Source organism: Phyllobates terribilis, unplaced genomic scaffold (genome assembly GCF_046119375.1).
Source record: "Phyllobates terribilis strain yellow unplaced genomic scaffold, ASM4611937v1 Scaffold_3__8_contigs__length_932513732, whole genome shotgun sequence".
NCBI lineage: Eukaryota > Metazoa > Chordata > Amphibia > Anura > Dendrobatidae > Phyllobates > Phyllobates terribilis.
This window is the reverse complement of record NW_027362763.1, coordinates 922,898,766-922,916,732: the sequence shown is the minus strand read 5'-3', so window position 1 is coordinate 922,916,732 and position 17,967 is coordinate 922,898,766. Positions and strand designations below refer to the sequence as shown.

The window sequence follows — 17,967 nt, the reverse complement described above, 5'->3', positions numbered from 1 at the left end:
GGCGTGGTAAGAGCCCCCCATCCACGGCAGCCACAGACAAGGGTACAGCCAGAGGTTTGGTGGGGATGCGGTATTTCTCTACCAGGGACTGTGAAATAAGATTCCCGGCTGCTCCAGAGTCCAGTTGGGCTAGTTCGAAATAACGGTTCTCCCTGTAGACGATTGAAACTGACAACAGCAGGGATGGAGAGGATTTATTCTTGTCTAGGTGGACCTCTCTGAGCGAACCTAGACACAGGCGTTTCCCGACCTTTCCGGGCAGGCACGGATCTGGTGCTCCTTACTGCCACAGTAGAAGCAGGTCCCCTCGGCACGGCGTAAGTCCTGACGGGTCTTGACCATCTTGGTCTGGTCGACCTGCATAGGCTCAGGAGGGTGTACCTGGTTAGAGACAGAAGGAGTGACGGGTTTCTGAAAAGTAGGAGCTAGACGTGGTAACCTCCTCTCACGGGTGACCTCTCTGGCACGCTCCTGGAACCGTAGGTCAATCCGGGTGGCAAGAGTTATTAAGTCATCGAGAGTGGTAGGAGTGTCCCGACCGGCAAGTTCATCTTTAATACGGCCGGACAGACCCTCCCAGAAGACGGAAACCAGAGCGTCGTTATCCCAGGTCAGCTCCGAGGCAAGGGTACGGAACCGTATGGCATATTGGCCCACGGTGAGACTCCCCTGACGGAGGCGTAGCAACGATGATGCAGATGAGGTCTTCCGTACGGGTTCGTCGAAGACTTTCCGGAAAGCCGTGAGAAAAGCAGGCAAGTTGGACACCAGGGGGTCTCCTCTCTCCCATAGAGGATTTAGCCAGGCCAGGGCCTCCCCGGTGAGATGGGACATGATGAAGGCAATTTTGGCCCGGTCGGAGTTAAACTGGTAGGACAAAAGTTCAAAATGCAGGGTGCACTGATTTATGAAGCCCCGAGCCTGGACGGAGTCGCCTCCGAAGCGAGGAGGTGCAGAAAGCCGGGGTCCGGGGTAGGAAACCATGGTATTAGTGGGCAGCGGAGCTGCCGGATTGCAAGATATGGCACTGGCGGAGGTTGTTGGTGGATCAGACAGAGTGTTCAGGCGAGTATTAACATTCCGCAGGTGACCCAGGATGGCCTCCTGTTGGGACCTCTGACGGGACAGTTCAAGACAGAGGTCCGAGAGCGAGGGAGCTTGGGTGCCACCGGGTTCCATGGCCCGAGCAAACTGTAACGGGTCTGGGAGGCGGAACCTCTGAGCTACTATACAAGGGGGCAGCCCTTGTAAGGGAGCGGGTGGCAGTCTCTGGATGAACGGACAGGGAGATACGGCAAGTGATCAGGGCAGTCTCTGGGTAAAGGGTAGGTACGACCTGTGATGGCAGAGCCTCCGGGTAGGCTAGCAGGCAGATGGTAGATGTGTGCTCCCAGGTGAGCAAGCGAGAGTCTCTGGAATAACAGGTGGTCACGGCACGTGACGGCGGAACCTCCGGGCTGGCAAGCAGGCAGGTAACGGAGAAGCGCTCCCAGGTGAGCGGGCAAGAGTCTCTGAAGTAGCTGATGGTCACAGCACGTGACAACGGAGCCTCCGGGCTGGCAAGCAGGCAGGTAACGGAGAAGCGCTCCCAGGTGAGCGGACAAGAGTCTGAAGTAGCTGATGGTCACAGCACGTGACAACGGAGCCTCCGGGCTGGCAAGCAGGCAGGTAACGGAGAAGCGCTCCCAGGTGAGCGGACAAGAGTCTGAAGTAGCTGATGGTCACAGCACGTTACAACGGAGCCTCCGGGCTGGCAAGCAGGCAGGTAACGGAGAAGCGCTCCCAGGAGAGCGGGCAAGCTGGTCCATAGACAGACTGACCGGAGTTGTAAGGCAGACCGTCGGACCTCAGGAAAGTAGGCAGGTAGCTGATGTGCGCTCCCAGGTGAGCGGGCAGGCTGGTCCTTTAGACAGACTGACAGGAGTAGTAAGGCAGACCGTCGGACCTCAGACTGGCAGACAGGTAACAAGTATTCAGGCAGGAATCAGGTAGGTAACTGGCAGGAAACTGGCAGGTAACTGACAGGAAACTGGCAACGGGACCTGAGGGCTGAAGCACAGGTGAGACACAGGTGCAAACAACATTGCTCGGGCACCTCCATTTTGGAGGAGGTGCCTTATATATGATGAAGTCCTCCGGCCATTGGCCGGGGACTCCTTAGGACGGCGCGCGCGGCCCCTTTAAGAGGAGGGGAGCGCGCGCGCCCTAAGCACAGGGGCCGGGAAGGAGCGCGCGCTGAGAGCAGAGCGGGAGGAGGACGCCGGGAAGGAGCGCGCGCTGACAGCAGAGCGGGGAGAGGACGCCGGGCACGGAGCAGAGCGGTGAGGGGAGCAGCGTCCCTGCCTAGCAGAGGGCAGGGACGCCAGCGCTACAACTATTTTCAACAGATATATTTGTGTCTGAACAATCAGGAGACACTATTACTGTTTTTCTTTACGGCAAGAAATGCCAAAAGCAGGATAATAGAGATTTTTCACTGTGGAACGGCAAAACCACAGTTATAATTTACTGGTGTATACCAGACTCTTTTAAACAGATATATTGGTGTCTGAACAATCAGGAGATACTATTACTGTTTTTCTTTACAGAAAAAATACCAAAAGCTGGATAATAGAGATTTTTTACCGTGGAACGGCAAAACCACAGTTATAATTTACTGGTGTATACCAAATTTTTTTAAATAGATATATTTGCGGCTGAACAGTGAGCGACACACTCAAACTCTTTTTTTTTTAGGTAAAAATGGCCCAAAAGTGGATAATACAGAGGTTTGAACCGTGGAACTACAAAACCACACTCCTATTTCTCTGGCCTACACCAGACTATTTTCAACAAATATATTTGTGTCTGAACAGTCAGGGAGACACTATTACAGGTTTTTTTTTATGGCAAAAAATGCCAAAAGCAGGATAATAGAGATTTTTTACCGTGGAACAGCAAAACCACAGTTATAATTTACTGGTGTATACCAGACTTTTTTAAATATATATATTTGCCGCTGAACAGTGAGCGACACACTCAAATTGTTTTTTTTTTAGGTAAAAATGGCCCAAAAGTGGATAATACAGAGGTTTGAACCGTGGAACTGCAAAACCACACTTCTGTTTCTCTGGCCTACACCAGACTCTTTTAAAAAAATATATTTGTGTCTGAACTGTCACAGACACACTTTTTTTTTTTTTTTTTGGGGGGGGGGGGTGGGACACCAAAAGGTTAATAAGATGGGTATTTGTACAGTGTGAAGGAGGAAAAAAAAAAGAGGATTTAGATGAAAAAAAAAGGATTTTTCCTTGCCCCCTAGACCTGGAGCCAAGTCCAGCAATTTCAGCAACAGGAGCACACAGGACTGTAATGCAGCGTTTGCTGGTATAACCACTGCATCTCCTATACTGCCTGCCTGCCTGCCTAATATCTGGGATGGATATTAGTCCTGAGAAGGACTGTTTGTTTGATCTGGCAGCCTTTACAGACCCTACACTAACTATTTCGCAGTATATATCTCTCCCTAAATCAGCAGCGCTGTCCCTACACTGTCTGATCCCAGCCGTCTGTGTCCAAGATGGCGGCGCCCGGTTTTAAATACTCGAGGTGACGCTGTGCGGCCAGCCAATCAATGTAATGCCCACAACCAACATGGCTGCGGCATTATAGTGACTGGCTGGCAATCCCTGCATGTTCATTGGCTCTGTAAAGAGCGACAAATATGCAGGGCGGAGACCCGAGCTCCTGCCCGAGTAACCCGGAAATGCTCGGTGCTCGCCAAACATCCCGAGTAGCGTGATGCTCGGGCGAGTACCGAGCAGTGTCGAGCATGTTCGCTCAACACTACTCTTTTCTGATAACTCGGCACACTGTAATTTGCTCATTTATGTATCTCTTGGTCTGAGTAACACCTTAGGAATTCCGATGGGAGGGGGTGAGTTCGTCTCTCAGCGCCATCTTGACCAACTCGACATGAATCTCTCTGTTATCAGCCATGCACATGTATACGTCATTCCCAGGAAATGATTTCTACAATAAGAATAGAAACTGTTAGTTATATATTCATTAACTATTAACATAATCCATGTGCATATACACATTTGCATACATACATACACATAGATTATTCCATCATCGCTATATTGATTCACACTGGTTAGGTAATCTATTAAAAGAAACTAATTGATTTTCTATAATATATTTTACATTGACAGGAGCAGGTGAGGGCATGAGGTGGCTGTCTGTGTTTGGAGACCCAGGATTGAATGTTGAGGAATAGTTCTGAGGAGAAGGTGAGATGAATGGGGAGGATAGAGGGAGAGATGAATAGTGCATTACTAGGGATTAGGGGTGGGTGGAAAAGGTGAAGGATTAAGGGGGTGAGAGTGAAAACAAAGGCAAACATTGTTTACTGTGACTTAGTATCCAGTTACCTTCAATTCACTTCAGGTTCAATTCAGGATTAATTCATATTTCTCATACTTAAGCAATGGACACACTTAAGGTGATGGACACAGACTAAAGTCTAACAGACACATTCTTTAATAATTTAAATTAACCAATATACTCACCCCAGGTCTGATGGTAATCCAAGAGTTGAAGAAATGTCCCACATTTCTTTTTTCAAATATCTTTATTTAGCTCCAAAAAGCATTCATTGATGTCCAAAAACGCATAAAAAACACATTAAAAACGCATAAAAAATGCGTCAATATCGCTGCAAAGCCCAAGTTTTTTCCTCAGCGTTTTTCCTGCCAAGAGATGCAGAAACGCTGCAGAAATTTCTGCATTCAAATCCTGAACGTGCGCACATAGCCTTACACTGATTAAAATGATACCTTGGTTGATGAAATCCATCTTGTGGTTCTTGTGTAATCTTTACTTTCAGTTTACACTGATTAAAATTACACCTTGGTTGATGACATCCATCCTGTGGTTCTTGTGTAATCTTTACTTTCAGTTTGGAGATAATGATATGCTCATGCTCCGGGGCGGGCCTGTGAGGGCATTCTATCTGGTGCTCTGCTTACATATTCATCTGTATGCTCTTATGACAGCTCACTGTGCCTTCACTGATCTACCTCCTATTTTACATAATGCATCTAGTAGTGTGGGGCTAGGTAAAATAGGAGGCAGGGCAGTGAAGGCACTTTGAACTACTGGCACATCAGTTTCTCTCCGACCGGGCCAAGGTGGCGTTCATCATGTCTCACCTCACTGGGGAAGCATTGGCATGGCTAAACCCTCTATGGGAGAGAGGGGATCCCCTGGTGTCCGATCTTCTGGCTTTCCTCACTGCCTTCCGGAGGGTCTTCGATGAGCCCAGATGAAGGACGTCTACTGCCTTCTCATTGCTCCGTCTCCGCCAAGGGAGTCTCACCGTGGGTCAGTATGCCATACAGTTCCGTACCCTCGCTACTGAGCTTGCCTGGAAAAACGAGGCCCTGGTGTCCACCTTCTGGGAGGGTCTTTCCGGTCAGATTAAGGACGAGCTAGCCGGCCGGGACATTCCTACCACCCTGGACGACCTGGTGTCACTTGCTACCCGGATTGACATCCGTTTCCTGGAACGTGCTAAGAAGACTACCCGGGAGAGAAGATTTCCTCATATTGCTCCTGTTTTCCAGAAACCTGCCTCCAAACCAGCAACTCCCCGGGCACGTCCGCCCGAACCTATGCAGATCGACCAGACCATGGTGGTCAAGTCTTGCCATGAAACACGCCGAGCCGAGGGGAGCTGTTTCTAATGTGGTAGTAAGGAGCATCTGATCCATTCCTGTCCGGTGAAGCCGGGAAACTCCAGTGTCTAGGACCACTCGGAGAGGTCGTCCTAGGCAAGAGTAAATCCTCTCTGTTCTTGACTTTATCCATTTCTATTTCCTGTGGAGAGAACCGCTTCTTTGAAACCGCCCACCTGGATTCCGGAGCCGCTGGGAATCTCATTTCTCAGTCCCTTGTAGAGAAGTATCAGATTCCTACCAAACCTCTGGCTGAACCATTGGCAGTTGCTTCCGTGGATGGAAGACTCCTTCCGGTGACCATCTTGCTCGTCACTGAGCCTGTAACCCTTCAGGTGGGAATGTGCACTCAGAGAGGATCTCCTTCCATGTGCTATTCAAACTCTCTCGCTCCCTTTTGCTAGGTCTACCCTGGCTACAGAGACATGAACCCGTTCTGAATTGGCAATCCGGTGAGGTGCTCCATTGGGGGCAGGATTGCCATGAGACCTGCCTGGTTCCGGTTCGCCCGGCTTGACCTCCGTCTACTCTGGCTAATTTACCTGGTCTACCGGCACCTTACTGGTCCTATGCAGATGTCTTCGACAAGATGGAAGCAGAGACACTGCCACCTCATAGGCCATATGATTGCCCTATCGACCTGGTACCCGGTGCCACTCCACTCCATGGGCGTATCTACCCCTTGTCGCTAGCCGAAACCCGGGCCATGTCGGAGTACATCGAAGAAAATCTGGCTAGGGGATTCATCCAGAAATCTACCTCCCAGCTGAAGCTGGATTCTTCTTTGTAAAAAAGAAAGACGGTTCACTACGCCCCTGTATCGATTATAGAGGACTCAACCAGATTACTATCAAAAATAAATACCCCCTGCCGCTCATCTCTGAGCTGTTCTACCGCCTTAAAGGTGCGAAGATCTTCACCAAGCTCGATCTTTGTGGGGCATATAACTTGGTCCGCATCCGCCAAGGAGACGAGTGGAAGACGGCATTCAATACCCGGGATGGCCACTATGAATATCGTGTGATGCCCTTCGGCCTCTGTAATGCTCCAGCCGTCTTCCAAGAACTAGTTAACGATATCTTCCGTGACCTCTTATATTCATGCGTGGTGGTGTACCTGGACGACATCTTGGTCTCCTCTCCGGATCTTCCCACACACCGGAGGGATGTTTATCAGGTGCTGCTTAGGCTCAGGCAGAATCACCTATACGCAAATTTTGAGAAATGCATCTTCGAGCAGACATCTCTTCCGTTCCTGGGCTATATTTTCTCTAAGACTGGTCTACGGATGGATCCCGAGAAGGTCTCTGCCGTCTTAAAGTGGCCCCGACCGGAGGGGTTGAAGGCGATTTAGCGATTCCTGGGCTTCGCTAACTATTACCGTCTCTTCATCCCACATTTCTATTCCCGGACTGCACCCATCTCTGCACTCACCCGTAAGGGAGCAAATCCTAAGGAATGGACGTCCTTAAAACAAGCCTTCTCTTCTGCCCTGGTGCTGCACCGTCCGGATTGCAACAAACAGTTCTTTCTGGAAGTTGATGCTTCCTCTTCTGGAGCCGAAGCGGTGCTCACTCAGAAATCTCCGTCCGGGAGAATGGTAACCTGCGGCTTCTTCTCCAAGCTCTTCTCGTCCGAGCGCAACTATTCCATAGGAGACCGAGAACTGCTAGCCATCAAATTGGCACTGGAGGAGTGGCGTTACCTGCTAGAGGGGGCTCTGCACCCGGTGGTCATCTACACTGACCACAAAAACCTGGCATATCTACAAAATGCCCAAAGACTCAATCCACGTCAGGCCCGGTGTTTTTTGTTCTTCGCCCGTTTTAACTTTACCCTATATTACCGCCCTGCGGACAAGAACGTTAAAGCCGATGCATTGTCCCGATCCTTCCTGTCTTCCGATCAAGAGGAGGAGCCTAAGCATATCATCGATCCCTCCAATGTGATGAATGTGGCTCCCTTGGACCTGTCTCATCTCCCACCCGGTGAGTCGTTTGTAGCGGTTCCGGATCGTAAGAAGGTTTTTCACTGGGGTCATTCATCTAAACTAGCCGGCCATGCTGGCCAGAAGAAGACCTCTCTGCTCATTACCGGCATTACTGGTGGCCTTCCTGCGCAAGGATGTTGTAGACTTTGTCGCGGCCTGTTCATCCTGTGCCCACAACAAGGTTCCCAGACATCTTCCAGCCGGCCGTCTCCTGCCTCTTCCCGTACCTGCTGCCCCGTGGCAACACATTGCCATGGACTTTATTACTGATCTCCCTATTTCTGCCGGTTGTACTGTCATTTGGGTGGTCGCTGACCGCTTTTCTAAAATGGCCCACTTTATCCCTCTGCCTGGTTTCCCATCTGCATCTGTGCTGGCTAAGGACTTCATCCATCACATCTTTCGTCTCCACGGCCTATCCCTCCACATTGTGTCTGATCGCGGGGTCCAGTTTACTTCGCGCTTCTGGAGAGCTACGTGTAAGCTGCTGGATGTCTCCCTGGATTTCTCCTCTGCTTATCATCCACAGTCCAATGGCCAAGTGGAACGTATCAACCAGATCCTTACCAGCTTCCTCCTGCACTTCGTCAATACTCACCATACCAATTGGGTAGAGCTCCTACCATGGGCTGAGTTCTCCTATAACAACCATGAGAGCGAATATTCTTCCAAGTCCCCGTTTTTTTTGGTCTACGGTCAACATCCCCGGATTCCGTTTCCCGTCTCCGCTTCAGTGGACAACCCTGCCTCGGAGTCTCTCGTCAGCGAATTTTCCACCATTTGGGAGGACACTAGATCCGCACTTCTTCAATCCTCCGAGTGGATGAAGAGACATGCCGACAAGAGACGTCTGGACCCACCTCAATTCTGTCCGGGAGACAAGCTTTGCCTCTCCTCCAAACATATTCGTCTCAAAATACCCTCCTATATGTTGGGTCCACGGTTCATCGGTCCATTTGAAGTCCTCAAGCAAATCAATCCAGTGGCCTACAAGTTAAAACTCCCGGCCACCTTACGGATTCCCAACTCCTTCCACGTATCTCTCCTCAAACCAGTTGTTCTTAATTCTTTTTCCGACGATCCAGGTACCTCCCCAGCTCCGGTCTCCGCTGAGGATGTCTACGAGGTAGAGAACATTCTGGCCACCAAGAGGGTAAGAGGAAAAACCTTTTTTATGGTGGATTAGAAGGGGTTTGGCCCAGAGGAGAGAACTTGGGAACCCAGGGAGAACATCCACGCCCCTCTTCCACTTAACAAATTTCTTTCAGGCCTAAAAAAGAGGGGGCGTAAAGGGGGGGTACTGTAGCATCGGCTTCTCTGCCCCCTGACAGGCAGAGACGCCGTCCCCCTTACCGCTGCTCTCCTGGCCCGGCGTCTTCCAACTCTCCTGCTGCTACTGCTGCCGGCGTGCTCAGCTTACCGCCCACTTTGCTTAAGGCGCATGCGTGCTCCCTCCCTCTTAAAGGGGCCACGTGCGCCATCCTAAGGAGTCCCCAGCCAATGGCCGGAGGACTTCTCATATAAAAGGCACCTCCTCCAAAATGGAGGTGCGTGTGTAAGGTTGATGCTCTGTGTTCTAAACTCTGCTTCAGCCCTCAGGTCCCGCCGCTAGTCTGACTACCAGTCCAGTTCGCCAGCCTCACTACCAGTCCAGTCCTCCAGCCTGACTACCAGTCCAGTCCGCCAGCTTGACTACCAGTCCAATCCGCCAGCCTGACTACCAGTCCAGTCCGCCAGCCCGACTACCAGTCCTGTCCGCCAGCCTGACTACCTGTCTTCGCCAGCCAAGTGCACTCTCCAGCCCGACTGTCTGCCTACGGTCCAAACCCGCCAGTCTGTCTATGGGCCAGGCTTGCCTGCCTACCCGGAGAACGTACCAGTTACCGGCCGTGCCTACCAGCCAGCCTACCTGGAGGCTCCTGCCAGTTACCTGTGGTGTCTGCCCGTCCGTCTACCCGGATCATCTGTCAGTCTGCTTGCCATGCTCATCTGCTGTGCCGGTCAGTCCCTGCCTTCTGACCCGTGGGAGTCACCTGCTCTCATACAAGGACTGGCCCAGAGTAGCACCTGGTCCCTCTGCTCGGTCCTTCCCTGGTTCACGGAGTCGACTGAGCCGCCGTGTGACCTTGGTCAGTATGAATTGATACCTAGTTACGCCCCTCTTGTCCCTCCTTGCACCGCAGCACAGAGGTTCCACCACCCGGATCCGTAACACATATCATATACAAAGCCATCAGATTTTTTATTGGTCAAAAGATTTTTTAAGCCGCCACCACAACACGGTAGACTCTTCTTGCCGGGCCCTACTCTACTGTAACCTATTAAACATTTCTTCTAATATCCAATACTCTTTTTAGGTATATTTTTATTTTAGTTATTTTTCTTTATTGGAATGTGTCACATACATTTTTTGAAATGGCCAATAATATCACATACAAGGGACAAATACTGTCTCACCATTGCCGGACCATATATATTATCACCACATAGTGACCGAATAAAACCACATACAAGGAATACCATCACACCATGACCAGACTACATATTACCACCACATAGTGACCGAATAAAACCACATACAAGGAACAAATACCGCCACACCATGACCAAATAACATATGACCACATACTGACCGAATAATACCACATACAAGGAATAAATGCCACTTCACCATAACCAGACCACCTATTACCATCACATAGTGACCGAATAATACCACATACAGGGGATAAATACTGCCATACCATGACCAGATCACATATTACCACCAAATAGTGACTGAATACTACAATACTGATCATTAATAAAAAAAACAACACTAATATTACCATGAGTGTCATTATACAAAGGAGCTGTGTACATAGTATACAGTGTATAGTGTCAGTGTACAGGTAATACGGGGATCACCAGTGACATTATACACAGGAGTTCTGTATATACTGTCAGTGTACAGGTAGTACAGTGAGCACCAGTGACATTATACACACAAGCTCTGTATATAGTGTATAGTGTACAGGTAATACAGTTATCACCGGTGACATTATACACAGGAGCTCTGTATATAGTGTCAGTGTACAGGTAATACAAGGATCACCAGTGACATTATACACAGGAGCTCTGTATATAGTGTCAGTGTACAGGTAATACAAGGATCACCAGTGACATTATACACCGGAGTTCTGTATATAGTGTCAGTGTACAGGTTATACAGTGATCACCAGTGACATTATACACAGGAGCTCTGTATAAAGTGTATAGTGTAAGTGTACAAATAATACACTGATTCACCACTAGTTGTTGTCCTTCATAGAATCATAGAATCATAGAATGGTAGAGTTGGAAGGGACCTCCTGGGTCATCTGGTCCAACCCCCTGCTCAAAGCAGGATTCACTAGATCATCTCAGACAGATGTCTGTCCAGCCTCTGTTTGAAGACGTCCATTGAAGGGGAACTCACCACCTCTCGTGGCAGCCTGTTCCACTCATTAATCACCCTAACTGTCAAAAAGTTTTTTCTAATATCTAATCTGTGTCTCCTCCCATTTAGTTTCATCCCATTGCTTCTAGTCTTTCCTTGTGCAAATGAGAATAAAGATGATCCTTCTACAATGTGACAGCCCTTGACATATTTGTAGACAGCTATTAAGTCTCCTCTCAGTCTTCTTTTTTGCAAGCTAAACATTCCCAAATCCTGCAACCGTTCCTCATAGGACATGGTTTGCAGACCAGTCACCATTCTGGTCGCTCTTCTCTGAACTTGCTCATCTTTCCTTTTCTTCTTCATCTGGAACAGACTGCCATCACTTCTTCCAGCCAGGAATCATCTCTGCAGAAAATAACACACAGTTATCTAGAGCACCACTTCCAGAGCAAATTCCCCAGCTTTTCCCCAACTTCTGCACTACACCAGATAAAAAAAAAGTGCCGCCCTACACAGTAGCAGGACCCCCCTCCTCACTGCAAACAGTATCCTCATAAATAAAATACATCACAGCAGTAATAATATCCCTTAATTAGCCCCTACAGTAATAATGTCCCACATCCTGGCCCAATTGTGTCTCATTCCTGGCCCCATATGTTCTCCCATCCTGCCCTCATTTGTCTGCATTCTGCTCCATGTGTCTCCATCCTGCCCAATGTTATCTTCCATCCTGACCCATGTGTCTCTATCCTGCACCATATGATCTGCCATGCTGCCCCATGTGATCTCCCATCCTGCCCCATGTGTCTCTATCCTGCCCCAAATGATTTCCCATCCTGCCCCATGTGTCTACATGCTGCACCATATGATCTCCCATCCTGCCCCATGTGTCTCCATTCTGCCCCAATTTGTCTCCATCTTGACCCTGTGAGGCAGTGACGGGGATCTTATACGAGGGACGGTATATATCCCCCAGAATATGTACAGAGACCTATTAAACCCATTGAAGTGCATTGCAGTCACAGACACACTTGCGGCTGCAATGCAGGAATGAAGGTGAGCATTGACCTGGTCAGGCTATCTGGCAAAGGCAGATTAGTAAAACCCGGCAGGGCCTTCATTTCTTGGAGGAGGCTACAGGAAGGCAGTGGGGCAGCCTCCTCTCTCCAACTCGGGTTTTCCAGTGGCTCTTGCCACAGGTCCTTTAAAAATCCTGCATTAAGGATTAGTGTTGTTGAGTGTTGGGACCTGCTAGGAGTATAGCAGGAAAGTTTGGCGGGCCTGTGTGTAGCTTAACCTACGCCTGGGAAGGCTCTGCACCCATCAGGCTCTGAGCGGCCCGGCGCAGCCATTGCCCGCGGACACCGTTGCTATGGACTTATGTTAACCCGGCTGCGAACTGGAGGACTTTCTGTTTTACCGTTGAGTGCTGAATAAAAGCTGCTTATGTTGTACTTGCTTGGGTCACTGCCTCAGTTACTGCACGGTGTGAACACCGCCGCCTTACAACCCATATGATCTCCCATCCTGCCCCATGTTTCTCCGATCCTGCCTTATGTGTCTCCTATCCTGTTCCATGTGTCTCCCATCCTGACCCATATGTCTCCATCCTGTCCCCATATGATCTCCCATCCTGCCCCACGTGTCTCCCATCCTGCCCCATGTGCAATTTATCCTGCCCCATGTGTCTCCATCCTGTCCCCATATTGCGGCTTTCAGTACAAAAAAAAAGTAAAAAAAAAATTCTCCTTACCTGACCGCGGTCCAGTAGTGTCCTCTCCCTCATTCATTTCAGCTGCCGGCCTGTGATTGGCTGGTGGCTTTTAAGTGTTGACGTGCAGGAAGCCGGTGGCTTCTGTAGAGCAATATATTTCAACCGAATATGCGTCCTCATATGCACAATCAGTTGAAAATTGCGGGCCAGGGAAACAGATCGGGGTGCCGCTTCTTGCTGGTTTGAGCAACTGCTTGCCATTTTAACAAGCGTTTCCACAGAACCGGGGAGTTCCCCCTGAATCCCACCACCACTGCAGCCAATGTCTTATACAGTTAGGTCCATATATATTTGGACAGAGGCAACATTTTTCTAATTTTGGTTCTACACATTACCACAATGAATTTTAAACAAAACAATTCAGATGCAGTTGAAGTTCAGACTTTCAGCTTTCATTTGAGGGTATCCACATTAAAATTGGATGAAGGGTTTAGGAGTTTGAGCTCCTTAACATATGCCACCCTGTTTTTAAAGGGACCAAAAGTAATTGGACAATTGACTCCAAGGCTATTTCATGGACATGTGTGGGCAATCCCTTCATTATGTCATTCTCAATTAAGCAGATAAAAGGTCTGGAGTTGATTTGAGGTGTGGTGCTTGCATTTGGAAGGTTTTGCTGTGAAGTTAACATGCGGTCAAAGGAGCTCCCAATGCAGGTGAAGCAAGCCATCCTTAAGCTGCAAAAACAGAAAAAACCCATCCGAGAAATTACTACAATATTAGGAGTGGCAAAATCTACAGTTTGGTACATCCTGAGAAAGAAAGCACTGGTGAACTCATCAATGCAAAAAGACCTGGGCGCCCACGGTAGACAACAGTGGTGGATGATCGCAGAATAATCTCCATGGTGAAGAGAAACCCCTTCACAACAGCCAACCAAGTGAGCAACACTCTCCAGGAGGTGGGCGTATCAATATCCAAATCTACCATAAAGAGATGACTGCATGAAAGTAAATACAGAGGGTTCACTGCACGGTGCAAGACACTCATAAGCATCAAGAATAAAAAGGCTAGACTGGACTTTGCTAAAAAACATCTAAAAAAGCCAGCACAGCTCTGGAAGAACATTCTTTGGACAGATGAAACCAAGATCAACCTCTACCAGAATGATGGAAAGAGAAAAGTATGGCGAAGACATGGTACAGCTCATGATCCAAAGCATACCACATCATCTGTAAAACACGGTGGAGGCAGTGTGATGGCTTGGGCATGCATGGCTGCCAGTGGCACTGGGTCACTAGTGTTTATTGATGATGTGACACAGGACAGAAGCAGCCAAATGAATTCTAATGTATTCAGAGCCATACTGTGTGCTCAGATCCAGCCAAATGCAGCCAAACTGATTGGTCGTCGTTTCATACTACAGATGGACAATGACCCAAAACATAAAGCCAAAGCAACCCAGGAGTTTATTAAAGCAAAGAAGTGGAATATTCTTGAATGGCCAAGTCAGTCACCTGATCTCAACCCAATTGAGCATGCATTTCACTTGTTAAAGACTAAACTTCAGACAGAAAGGCCCACAAACAAACAGCAACTGAAAACCACCGCAGTGAAGGCCTGGCAGAGCATCAAAAAGGAGGAAACACAGCGTCTGGTGATGTCCATGAGTTCAAGACTTCAGGCAGTCATTGCCAACAAAGGGTTTTCAACCAAGTACTAGAAATGAACATTTTATTTACAATTATTTAATCTGTCCAATTACTTTTGGTCCCTTTAAAAACAGGGTGGCACATGTTAAGGAGCTGAAACTCCTAAACCCTTCATCCAATTTTAATGTGAATACCCTCAAATGAAAGCTGAAAGTCTGAACTTCAACTGCATCTGAATTGTTTTGTTTAAAATGCATTGTGGTAATGTCTATAACCAAAATTAGAAAAATGTTGTCTCTGTCCAAATATATATGGACCTAACCGTAAATCCACATGGAGAAATAGAACATCATACACAGACATATAAATCAATACAGGTCATATGCAAGCATATAGGTCAAATAACATCACAGAACTACTTTACTGTATAATCCCATAGTGGGGCTCAAATAGATGCAGACGGGATTGTACAGTATAGTGTGCCTGTAAACTCATATAAAGTGTCTAGTGCATATGTAAAAAGCTAAAAAAGTACCATGTATGAAGATCAGATATCAATTCATGTGTATATGTCTCCCTCTAGTGGAGCCATGTGGGTTAATCACAAAACAATGCATATTATCTCAATAAAGTGCAGAGACTGTTCAGATAGTCGCTGAAGTTTTCTTTCACCACTTGACTAGACTCCCGTTAAACTCATAGGACCAATTTAGGTTTTCAATATTTTTCAAATGCAGATTTGGTGATGAGATAAAACTGTCATCTGTACAGCCCAATTTAATCACATTGGCCTGAGTGCTGTCATCTGTTCCATGGATATTATCGGACCGATAATACAGTTGTGTGAATGTAGTCATATAGGGGGAAGTAATATCTTTTTGTAGACATGTCTGAAAAGGAACTGCTGTCTTAACATTCTGCTGTTCTCAGATCCAGAAGTGTCAGTGTCAGGCTGTATGTTCACGAAATGCTTATATTTGATATTGTGTACATACATGTATATCCTTACAACCATACATGTATCATGAACTACCTTCAGTATTCAAATGTTTTCCAATAATTATAATCTGACACATGATCATGACAAACATTATCTTTGTGCACTGAAATAAAAGTAAACTGTATATTCAGTGTAATTGTATCTAATTACAACCAGTACAATTATCACACATGATTAATTAAATCACAAGTACTCTTTTTCAGCTTGCAGCACACCTTGCAGATGTCCCAATCTTGTGTTTCACTCATACAAGGTAGACCTTCCTGTATCAGGTTGAAGGAAGAGAATCAGCATTTGAATAGCTGTTCTGTATCTACTGGCTTTGTATTCCTCCTTCTGTTTTCCCCTTTCACAGCTGTTGGTGAAGATGATAACACCATGATCACATGTCAGCAATTCTAAGTAACATTTTGGGGTTAAGTTCTCACGATGATCTTTTGACACTGTGTATTTTTGCTTTTGAAAAAAATGCAGCGTCTTACTATTTATTTTATCCATACATCCTAGTGCACACAGAGTGCTACTGCAATGCACTTTTCCTGCATTATTGATGGGAAAAATTGCACTTCTTTAGGTACAGACCATTCAATAATTACAGTTCTAACAACTTATTTAGCAGTGAGACTTGTCATTTTAAGTTCCCATGACAAGTTTTTGAATCTGTGTAATTTTGCTGTGCAAAAAGGCAGCATTTTACATTTCCAGCAAAGTGGATGGGTTTTAGGCTAAGTGCCCACGATGCAGAAATGCTCCGGATTTTTCCTGAGCGTTTCTGCATCTCCTGGCAGAAAAAATGCATGCAGATTGTACATGCTGATTGTACATGCATTTTTCCTGCCAGGGACAAGCGTTTTTCACTCGTTTTGCACATACGATTTCACATGCAGGTTGACAAGCGCTTTCCAAGTGATTTTAGCATCACTTGGAAAAGTGCTTGACAACCTGGTCACACTATATAAATCCATGCAACCGTCATGGATTTTATATAGTGTGACGAAGTTGGTTAAAAAAAAGAATAAAAATGGTAAAAAATAAAAATAAAACATTATACTCACCTTCCGATGGCCCCCGGTCTCCTTCTCCGATGCATCCGGTCTTCCCGGTGTCTCGCAGTGGGGTAAAAGGACCTTCCATGACGTCATTTAGTCATGTAACAGGTCACGCGACCGCTGATGTCAGCGGTCGCGTGACCTGTCACATGACTGAATGAAGTCATGGAAGGTCCTTTTACTCCATCGTGAGTCACCGGGGAGCCAAGACGTACTGGATAGAAGACCGGGGGACATCAGAAGGTGAATATAATGTGTTTTTTCATTTTAAATTCTTTTTTTTTTTTATACATGTACTATGGTACTGGGATCTCAATGAGAGTCTCCTCTTCTCCAGACCCGGGTACCATCCGCACATTGAATCGCTTAATATCCGCATTTGTACATGTAGTGATGCGGATATTAAGCGATTCAATGCAAGTCAATGGCGGCGAAAACGCAGCGATTGCGCAAAATAATTGGTAATGCTGCGGATTTTTCTGCAATGATAATCCGCAGCGAAAATTTCCGCAGCATGTGCACAGCACATGCGGATTATCATTGGGGAACATAGCAGACCTACTAACAAGCATTTTTTAAGCATTTCTGCAGTGGAATTGCCGCTGCGGAAACGCTTAAAAACGCATAGTGGGCACACAGCCTTATAGAAATTTCATGTCCACTGTGCTTTTTTATGCTGCATAACTGACCTGCCGTGTGTTTTTGATCTTCACAACATGTCAATCTCTCTTGTGGTTATGCTGATTTTCATGTGCAGATTTTCCCCATAGAATTTCATTAGGTGCTTAAAATCTATAAATTTAAACACACATGCCTTTTTAGTTTGTTTCTACTGTGGAAATGCCCTAAAAACATGTGTGATCCGCACATGACTGTACCAGGAAGTATCACAAACATAGCACCTTAATTTAAAATATAATAAAACTAGAAAAAAAAGACAGCGCAATAGGGTTTTATCCACGGGAGATAAAGGTGTTTTAAATAATATTATACTAACCTGATTTAGTTGTGTAATCACTCATAAATTCAGCTGCTGCAGGTCCAACAGGTCGACAGACCGGGAAAACACAGATAAGGAGGATTTACAGATAATCTGCGCTGCTGGTATCCCATATAATAAATCCAACTCCAGACCGAAAGTACATGCGGTTTTTCTTTATTTAGTCAATGAGTTTCGAAGTACTACAGACTTCTTCATCAGGACAAGAAGAGCACAGCTCACACCACAATACAGTTACATTTATAGTGATAAGAGTTCAAATGTTATACATGATCGACACATGATGGACACATGATGTGTCAAAGTTCATCACAGTTCATTAGGAAAAAAATAAAAAATTTGCATTTAAATAGTAATAAAAAAATTATACATGTGTAGATTAAATGGATTCAAACTTAGAAGGGGAATATGTTCTAATCTTA

At 46.8% G+C, this 17,967-nt stretch overlaps 1 long non-coding RNA gene across 3 annotated transcripts in view; it reads right to left on the bottom strand.

Annotated features, from left to right (window-relative positions):
• The window catches only part of LOC141258395 (uncharacterized), a 39,894-nt gene extending 22,140 nt beyond the window's left edge, over positions 1–17,754 (bottom strand). For 2 of the 3 annotated variants that reach the window (XR_012318319.1, XR_012318321.1), the window contains exons 1-3: positions 17,543–17,754; positions 15,712–15,851; positions 3,894–4,011 (exon numbers count right to left, since the gene is read on the bottom strand). This is a non-coding gene — a long non-coding RNA (uncharacterized lncRNA). Of the gene's footprint in view, positions 1–3,893; positions 4,012–15,711; positions 15,852–17,234; positions 17,338–17,542 lie in introns of all 3 variants that reach the window. The other variant, XR_012318320.1, reaches the window with a different exon arrangement.
• Positions 17,755–17,967: the final 213 nt, after the last annotated feature.